This window comes from Salvelinus sp. IW2-2015, linkage group LG26, assembly GCF_002910315.2.
Source record: "Salvelinus sp. IW2-2015 linkage group LG26, ASM291031v2, whole genome shotgun sequence".
NCBI classification, from domain to species: Eukaryota; Metazoa; Chordata; class Actinopteri; order Salmoniformes; family Salmonidae; genus Salvelinus; species Salvelinus sp. IW2-2015.
This window is the reverse complement of record NC_036866.1, coordinates 42,072,517-42,082,348: the sequence shown is the minus strand read 5'-3', so window position 1 is coordinate 42,082,348 and position 9,832 is coordinate 42,072,517.

Here is a 9,832-nt window from a genome sequence, read left to right as displayed (position 1 = left end):
GTCTTATTGGCTCTTAACCAACCATGCTATTTTGAAGATCCTGGACTTCATGACAGGCCACCCCCAGGTGCTAAGGGTATGTAACAACACATCTGCCACACTGATCCTCAACACGGGGGCCCCTCAGGGGTGCATGCTCTGCCCCCTCTTGTACTCCCTGTTCACTCATGACTGCACGGTCAGGCACGACTCCAACACCATCATTAAGTTTGCTGATGACACAACAGTGGTAGGCCTGATCACCGACAACGATGAGACCTGACCGTGTGGTGCAAGGACAACAACCTCTCCCTCAATGTGATCAACACAAAGGAGATGATTGTGGACTACAGGAAAAGGAAGACCGAGCATGCCCCATTCTCATCGACAAGGCTGTAGTGGAGCAGGTTGAGAGCTTCAAGTTCCTTGGCGTCCACATCACCAACAAACTAACATGGTCCAAGCACACCAAGACAGTCGTGAAGAGGGCACGACAAAACCTATTCCCCCTCAGGAGACTGAAAAGATTTGGCATGGGTCCCCAGATCCTCAAAAGGTTTTACAGCTGCACCATCGAGAGCATCCTGACGGGTTGCATCCCTGCCTGGTATGGCAACTGCTCGGCCTCCGACTGCAAGGCACTACAGAGGGTAGTGCAGACGGCCCAGTATATCACCGGGCCAAGCTTCCTGCCATCCAGGACCTCTATACCAGGCGGTGTCAGAGGAAGGCCCTAAAAATTGTCAAAGACTCCAGCCACCCTAGTCATAGACTGTTCTCTCCGCAACCGCACGGCAAGTGATACCGGAGTGCCAAGTCTAGTTCCAAGAGGCTCCTAAACAGCTTCTACCCTCCAAGCCATAAGACTCCTGAACAGTTAAGCAAATGGCTGCCCAGACTATTTCCATCCCCCCCATGTCCTGATTGCGCATGCCCAACAAAGATGCCCATCCAGGATTGCCATGTCTGCGTTTTTTTGGGCAAAATGTGCCTACTTTGAAGACGATGTCGTGAAAATGTATTGGTCGCAGGTGCAGGCTTTTGGGTTACTTTAAATTGCACCGTGGCCCCATGGCATTTCTCTTATATATATTTCACTGTGAACTGCTGCTGCTTACTATCAGGCAGTGAGGCAGGCTGTTGCTGAGGGAGTGGTTGGCCTCGGGAGGGGTGTGTGTGTTGAGAGAGCCCTGCAGCAGGCAGCTTAATTAAAGCCTCTGTATGCTTCCCTAAAGAAACAGTTCGGACGAGTTTGTGCATATATTAAGACAACATTTTGTGATGTTTTTTTCCGTTTTGGACTTCTGTTAGGGTTTCTTTGTCTGTTCAAGCACGCTATATATTTTCTGGAGGCAAGCCGAAATACGCCCCTTCTTCGGTGATTGGTCAACAGTAGGGATTCTTTAATAAAGTCTTTGTTGTCATTCAACGAGAGATGACTGATTTTCATGCACATTTTGTAATTGAGAAATACGGAACCATACATCTTACTGTAGTTAGATGTAAAATTAATGTAAAGATTTCTTGAGTTATCTTAGATTAATTCAGCCTAGTTTGAGGAGGTGTATACTGTCTACTGTGTCTCAAAATGGACAAACAGTACAGTTGCCGCTTTTTAGCTATAGACTTCAGCTTGCCTTGAGAAAAAATGGTGTGCCCGAACAGCCGCAAAACGAACAAAAACGTCACAATGTCGTCATAACATATTTACGAACTGTTCGGCTGGGGAGACAGGCATGACAGTACCCCTCCCCTCTAGGGGTGCCACCCAGCGTCCCACCTGGGCGAGTCTGACGGGCCGGCCGAGGCATGGGCGCTGGACAAGCCGGCTGAGGCGTAGAAGCCAGACAAACCGGCAGAGGCGTGGGAGCCTGGCGAGTCGGCTCAGGCGTGGGAGCCTGACGATCCGTCTGAGGCATGACAGCCTGGCGATCCTGCTGAGGCGTGGGAGCCCGACAAACTGGCTGAGGCGTGGGAGCCTGATGGCCGGCTGAAGCATGACGTGGGGTGGGCGCCTGCCGAGCCCACCGAGGCAAGAAGACCTCACGAGCCAGCTAAGTTGTGGAAGCCTGACGAGCTGGCTGAGGCACCCCGGTTCCCTCGGCGACAGAACGCGGAACCAAAGGCACCAACCAAAACAACAACAAAAAAACTCCCTGATGCTTCTTTAATGGTATCAGCATTCTGTAAAGATCGATGCCGGGGATGAGAAGCAGGTACAGGGAGTGAAAATTTTATGAGTAACGGACATGAAACAGAGCAGGAACATAATACGGACAGCGTCTGGACAGGTGAAACGACAACAATACTGATACAGGGAACACACGGGGAAGCAGACAGAAATAGGGAAGGCATTCAACAAATTAAAGCAGTCCAGGTGATTCCAATGATGTGCTGCTGCGCGTGATGGTGACCGGTGATGAAGCGCAGGTGCGTGTAACATGGTGACAGGTGTGAAGGCTCTCTGGCGCCCTGGAGCGCCAGAGAGGGAGAGCGGCAGCATGCGTGACAACTTGTGTTCTTTTATTTCCCCTTGCTTTAGCTACTGTCATGAAGTTCGCTAAATACTTTCATAAAGAAACTGATCAAACACACAGGTGCTAAATCAAGGTGACTTACAAAGATGAGGACCAAGAGAGGAAGTGTGGTGATGTAGTGTCTGTCCACAACTAAAAGAATCATTGTGGAATCTGACATGTATCCCGAAAGCATGATGGTGTACGTACTATGTGCACATGCAAAAGGAAAAAAATGAGGTGGGTAGATAACTAAGTGTGTCATTGAAGCAAAGTATTTATGAACTATGTGGAAGAAATTAATATTCATTACATGCTATACTGTTTAATTAGACATACTATACTGTTTTTTACTTAAATAATTGTACATTGTTATATGCTAGTATTTTTTACTGATACAAACTTGTCTTGTGTGACTTAGTAATAAATCTGAGCGTATAGATTTATGAGCCGCTTGGGTGCGACCGCAGTATGTGACCTCCTGTGTTTACGATCGGCAGGAATTTAGCTATGTGGGAATTGCAGGGAGGAACAGAGAATGGTGGCGATACAACTGTTCCCAGGGCCTGTTCTGCATATCTGTCACGCCCTGGCCTTAATTCCTTTGTTATGTCTCTATTTTAGTTTGGTCAGGGCGTGAGTTGGTGTGAGCATTCTATGTTTTGTTCTATGTTTTATATTTCTATGTGTTTGGCCGAGTGTGGTTCTCAATCAGAGGCAGCTGTCTATCGTTGTCTCTGATTGAGAACCATACTTAGGTAGCCTCATCCCACCTGTGTTTTGTGGGTAGTTGTTTTCTGTTGTGTGTCTGCACCAGCCAGAACTGTTTCGGTCGTTCTCTTTGTTATTTTTGTTATTTCAGTGTTCATTAAATAAATATGGACACATACCATGCTGCACCTTGGTCCTCTCCTTCCAACAGCCGTTACAGAACTACCCACCACCAACGGACCAAGCAGCGTGGGAAAAAAGAAGGAATGGACATGGGAGGACATTCTGGACGGGAGGGGATCCTACACATGGGAGGAGATCCTGGCTGGAAGGGATCGCCTCCCATGGGAACAGGTGGAGGCAGCCAGGAGAGCGGAGGCAGCAGGAGAAGGGAACCAGCGGTACGAGGGACACGGCTGGCAAGGAACCCGAGAGGCAGCCCCCAAATGTTTTGGGGGGGTGGCACACGGGGAGTGTGCAGAGTCAGGTTGGAGACCTGAGCCCACTCCCCGTTCTTACCGGGGCGAGCATGTGACTGGTCAGGCCCCGTGCAATGGGGTGATGCGCACGGTGTCTCGGCCGAGCATCCACAGGCCGGTGTGCTCGGTGCCAGCGTCCCGCATTTGCCGGGTGGAAGCTGGCATCCAGCCAGAACGGGTGGGGCCAGATCTGCGCTCGAGACCGCCAGTGCGCCTCCACGGCCCAGTGTATCCGGTGCCTCGACCAAGGACAAGACCTCCTGCATGTCTCTCCAGCCTGGTGAGTCCTGTGCCTGTGCCGAGAATTAACCCTCCTATATGTCTTCCCAGCCTGGTGAGTCCTGTACCTTCTCCCAGAGCCAGGCCTCCTGTGTGTCTTTCCACTCTAGTGATGATCCATGGTAAGAAGCCTCCAGTGATGATCCATGGCACGAAGCCTCCAGTGATGATCCATGGCAAGAAGCCTCCAGTGATGATCCTGGCACGAAGCCTCAGTGATGATCCATGGCAAGAAGCCTCCAGTGATGATCCATGGCAAGAAGCCTCCAGTGATGATCCATGGCAAGAAGCCTCCAGTGGTGATCCATGGCCCGGAGCCTCCAGTGACGATCCATGGCCCAGAGCCTCCAGAGACGATCCAAGGTCCGGAGTCTCCAGCGACGGTCTGCGGTCCAGAGCATCCAGCGACACTCTGCAGTTCAGAGCCTCCAGCGGGGGTTCCCAGTCCGGAGCACAACGTATCCTGGACAAATGACCACCCTCGCACAGCAAGTGCGGGGAGCTAGCACAGGATGCTCTGGGCTGTGAAGGCGCACTGGAGACACAGTACGTATGGCCGGCGCAGGATATGCTGGGCCGTGGAGGTGCACTGGAGGTCTGGAGCGTAGAGCTGGCACAACGCGTCCTGGACAAAGGACCACCTTCGCACGGCAAGTGCGGGGAGCTGGCACAGGACGCACTGGGCTGTGAAGGCGCACCGGAGATACAGTGCGTAGAGCCGGCGCAGGATATCCTGGACCGAGGAGGCGCACTGGAGGCCAGGCGCGTTGAGCCGGCACCACCCGTCCTGGACAGATGCTCACTTTCGCACGGTAAGTGCGGGGAGCTGGCACAGAACGCACCGGGCTGTGGATGCGCACTGGAGACACAGTCCGTATCACCGCAAAACATGGTGACTGACCGGTCACACGCTCCCACGGTGAGTACGGGGAGTTGGCTCTGGTTCAAACCGTGGCTCCACCAACCACCCCGTGTGCCCCCCAAATTTTTTGGGGGGGTTGCCTCTCGGGCTTCCGTCGTCGTGGCGAACCCCGGTGTCGTCGTTGTTCCTCCCTCGCTGCCTCCGTCTGCTCCCATGGCAGGCTTTCGTGTCTTGCCAAGACTTCCTCCCAAGTCCAGGATATTCTCTCCTCGACCTCCTCCAAAGACCAGGATGCCATCTCCTCCCGGGCACGCTGCTTGGTCCAGTTGTGGTGGGATCTTCTGTCACGTTTGTTGAAATGAGTGGACCAAGGCGCAGCGTGCGTAGAGTTCCACATTATATTTAATAGTGAAACTTACAACAAAACAACAAAGAATATAACAAACGTGCAGTATTGCAGTGCTCAAGGCAACTATACAAAAAAGATCCCACAACAAACAGGTGGGAAAAGGCTGCCATATATGATCCCCAATCAGAGATAACGATAGACAGTTGCCTCTCATTGGGAACCATACCAGGCTAACATAGAAATAACAAAACTAGAATGCCCACCCTAGTCACACCCTGACCTAACCAAAATAGACAATAAAAAGGCACTCTAAGGCCAGGGCGTGACAAGCAGGGACATCTCCGATTGGGATCTTTTTGTTGAAGCAGAAGTATCCTGGTCAGAGACAGGGGCTGTGGTTGTGGTTCTCTGTTGAAGCAGAAAAGTGGCCATGGGATGACATGACTGTCAAGGCTGTGGGTAACTGGTGAAAGGAGTCAGGCGCAGGAGCGCTGAGATCCGTGGACAAGGTATTTAATACAAGATAACACCAGTATAAACACAATACTATGGTGCAGGAAAAGTACCACGAAATAAACGGGCATAATAACAAAACCCGGCAACAATATACCAGCCATCAGATACAGCCTTCACAATATAACAAACACACACATAAACATGGGGGAAATCAGAGGGTTAAATAATGAACATGTAATGAGGGAATTGAAACCAGGTGTGTAGAAAACAAAGACAAAACAAATGGAAAATTAAAAGTGGATCGGGGATGGCTAGAAGGCTGGTGACGTCGAACGCCGCTCGAACAAGGCGAGGGACCGACTCCTGCGGAGGTCGTGACAGTACCCCGCCCCCTTGACGCGCAGCTCCAGCAGTGCGCCGACACCGACCTTGGGGACGACCCGGAGGGCGAGGCGCAGGGCGATCCGGATGGAGACGGTGGAAATCCCGCAGCATCGAAGGGTCCAATACGTCCTCCATCGGCACCCAGCATCTCTCCTCCGGACCATACCTCTCCCACTCCACGAGGTACTGAAGGCCCCTCGCCCAAAGCCTCGAGTCCAGTATGGATCAGAGTAAAAACGCCGGGGCCCACTCAATGTCCAGAGGGGGTGGAGGAACCTCCCGCACCTCAGACTCCTGGAGTGGACCAGCTACCACCGGCCTGAGGAGAAACACATGGAACGAGGAGTTAATACGGTAATCTGGGGGAAGCTGTAAACTATAAAAAACCTTGTTCACTCCCCTCAGGACTTTGAATGGCCCCACAAACCGCGGACCCAGCTTCCGGCAGGGCAGGCGGAGGGGCAGGTTTCGGGTCGAGAGCCAAACCCGGTCCCCCGGTGCGAACACCGGGGCCTCACTGCGGTGGTGGTCTGCGCTGGCTTTCTGACGCCTCATGGCCCGCTGAAGGTGCACATGAGCGGCGTGCCACGTCACCTCCGAGAGCCTAAACCAGTCGTCCACCGCAGGAGCCTCGATCTGGCTCTGATGCCACGGCGCCAGAACCGTCTGGGACCCCAGTACGCACTGGAAAGGGAAGAGGATGGTAGAGGAGTGGCGGAGTGAGTTCTGGGCCATCTCTGCCCAGGGTATTAAGGCCGCCCACTCCCCCGGCCGGTCCTGGCAATAAGACCGCAGAAACCTACCCACATCCTAGTTTACTCTCTCCACCTGCCCGTTACTCTCGGGGTGACCGAGACCCCCAGACATTCCATGAACGCCCTCCAGACCCTTGACATGAACTGGAGACTTCGATCAGATACTATGTCCTCAGGTACCCCGTAGTGCCAGAAGACGTGTGTGAACAGGGCCTCCGCAGTCTGTAGGGCCGCAGGGAGACCGGGCAAAGGGAGGAGACGGCAGGACTTAGAAAAACGATCCATCAGGAAGTCCACCGACAGGTGCGACCACGACCGTTGTGGAACGGGTAAGGGTTGTAACTTCCCTCTGGGCAGGTGCCTAGGGGCCTTGCACTGGGCGCACACCGAGCAGGAGGAAACATAAACCCTCACGTCCTTAGCCAAGGTGGACCACCAGTACTTCCCACTAAGACAGCGCACTGTCCGACCGATGCCCGAATGACCAGAGGAGGGTGACGTGTGGGCCCAATAGATCAAACGGCCGCGGACAGCAAAGGGAACGTACAGACGCCCAGCTGGACACTGGGGGGAGTGGGCTCTGTACGTAACGCCTGCTCGATGTCCGCGTCCAGCTCCTACACTACCGGTGCCACCAGGCAAGAGGCCGGGAGTATGGGAGTAGGATCCATGGACTGCTCCTCTGTCATACATCCGGGACAGTGCGTCTGCCTTTGCGTTCTGGGAACCTGGTCTGCAGAACAGGGTGGAAACAAAATGGGTAATAAACATGGCCCACCTTGCCTGGCGAGGATTCAGTCTCCTCGCCGCCCGGATGTACTCCAGATTGCGGTGGTCAGTCCAGATGAGAAAAGGGTGTTTAGCCCCCTCAAGCCACTGTCTCCACGCCTTCAAAGCTTTGACCACAGCCAACAACTCCCGGTCCCCCACGTCATAGTTTCGCTCCGCCGGGCTGAGCTTCTTCGAAAAGAAGGCACAGGGGCCGGAGCTTTGGTGGCGTACCCGAGCGCTGAGAGAGTACGGCTCCTATCCCAGCCTCGGACGCGTCTACCTCCACTATGAACGCCAAAGAGGGATCCGGATGAGCCAGCACGGGAGTCGAGGTAAACAGAGCCCTCAGCTGACCAAAAGCCCTGTCCGCCTCAGTTGACCACTGCAAACGCACCGGTTCCCCCTTCAGCAGTGAGGTAATGGGAGCCGCTACCTGACCAAAGCCCCGGATAAAAATCTGGTAGTAGTTGGCAAACCCTAGAAACCGCTGCACTTCCTTTACCGTGGTGGGAGTCGGCCAATTACGCATGGCTGTAATGCGGTCACTCTCCATCTCCACCCCTGAAGTGGAAATGCGGTACCCTAGGAAGGAGACGGACTGTTGGAAGAACAGACATTTCTCAGCCTTGACGTACAGGTCATGCTCCAACAGTCGACCAAGCACCCTGCGCACCAGGGACACATGCTCGGCGCTCGTAGCGGAGTATATCAGAATGTCGTAGATATACATCACTACACCTTGCCCGAGCAGGTCCCGGAAAATCTCATCTACAAAGACCTGGATGACTGATGGAGCCTTCATCAACCCGTACGGCATGACGAGGTACTCATAGTGCCCTGAGGTGGTACTAAATGCCGTCTTCCACTCGTCCCCCTCCCGGATACGCACCAGGTTGTAAGCGCTCCTGAGATCCAATTTTGTGAAGAAGCGTGCCCCGTGCATTGCCTCGATCGCACTGGCGATGAGAGGCAGCGGGTAGCTGTACCTCACCGTGATCTGATTGATACCCCGATAGTCAATACACGGGCGCAGACCTCCATCCTTCTTCTTCACAAAAAATAAACTTGAGGAGGCAGGTGAAGTGTTAGATACTCTTCATCAAACATCAATAATACATATAAACTTTGCTTCTTTATCCCATTCTCCATATCGGTCAAGCGACATGTATTAACTACTCTTGGAATTGTTTGCCAAAGATATTGATTATCAATGTCCAATGGGATGCCAGCACCTTTTACCGGTGCCCTGCTCCAAAAATCTAAGTTGTCAACTTCATGCGTCATTAATTTTGTTAGCCACAATGCACGCTCCTTTTGCTCTTTAGATACACACGATATCAACATCATACCACTCCTGGTTACTTAGACTGCATCCACTTTTCCCAGAGCCTTCTTCACCATTCTTGTGACATAAAAAGGGTTTCCCAAATAAACATTTTATCCAAAACACTACTCCAACAAGCAATGATTCATCAGACTAATTTCCCACAACAATTTTAGCCCTTTTTGTTCCATTCTTGGACTTCACTGTTGTCCACTCATATTTCTCACTGACAGTACTTTACACGCTTTCAGCTTCAAACAACACTTCTGCTTCCGTCATCTCAACCTCCGTCTGTCCTACTTCCGGGTCCTGTTCCCGCCACATAACATGCAAAACAAAAAGACAGAACAGCCAAAGGGATTCCACAAAGAAATAACAAAGAGGAAAAATAAATAAAAACAAATCCACATCATATCAAATTAAATACAGACGTGTAGCGAATACATTTTTGAGACATTTTGCATACGTTTTAATGATTCTAAATAATTGTCCAAATCAGTTTTTTTTAAGGGCATTTTTCTTCATACATTTTTATTTGTGAATTAACAATTTTCCTAACAAAATAAAGAGATTTATGATATACTGGCGTTCAATTGTGGAATCAGTGTAGTGAAATAATATGTCAAACTTGTATGCATTTTGCTACCAAAATATAGTTTCACATCAGTCCAGAACACCTCACTATGTAAACAATTGCAAAATAAGTGTTCAGATTCAGTTTGTAGTTCACAAAAACTGCATTCACTGGCAACATCGAGTATATACAGTATTTTTAAAAATCAAGCTATTATACAGGTAGACTCTATGGATAATCTTTACATTTAAATCTATGGATAATTTTAAATTTATGGTCACCATAAATTTATGTTGAGTGAGCCAAGCATGTTACCATCAAACGATGAAGGCCAACAAAATATAGCAGAAGAAATAGAATTCCTGTAGAAAATATCCCTTAATAACCGATTAT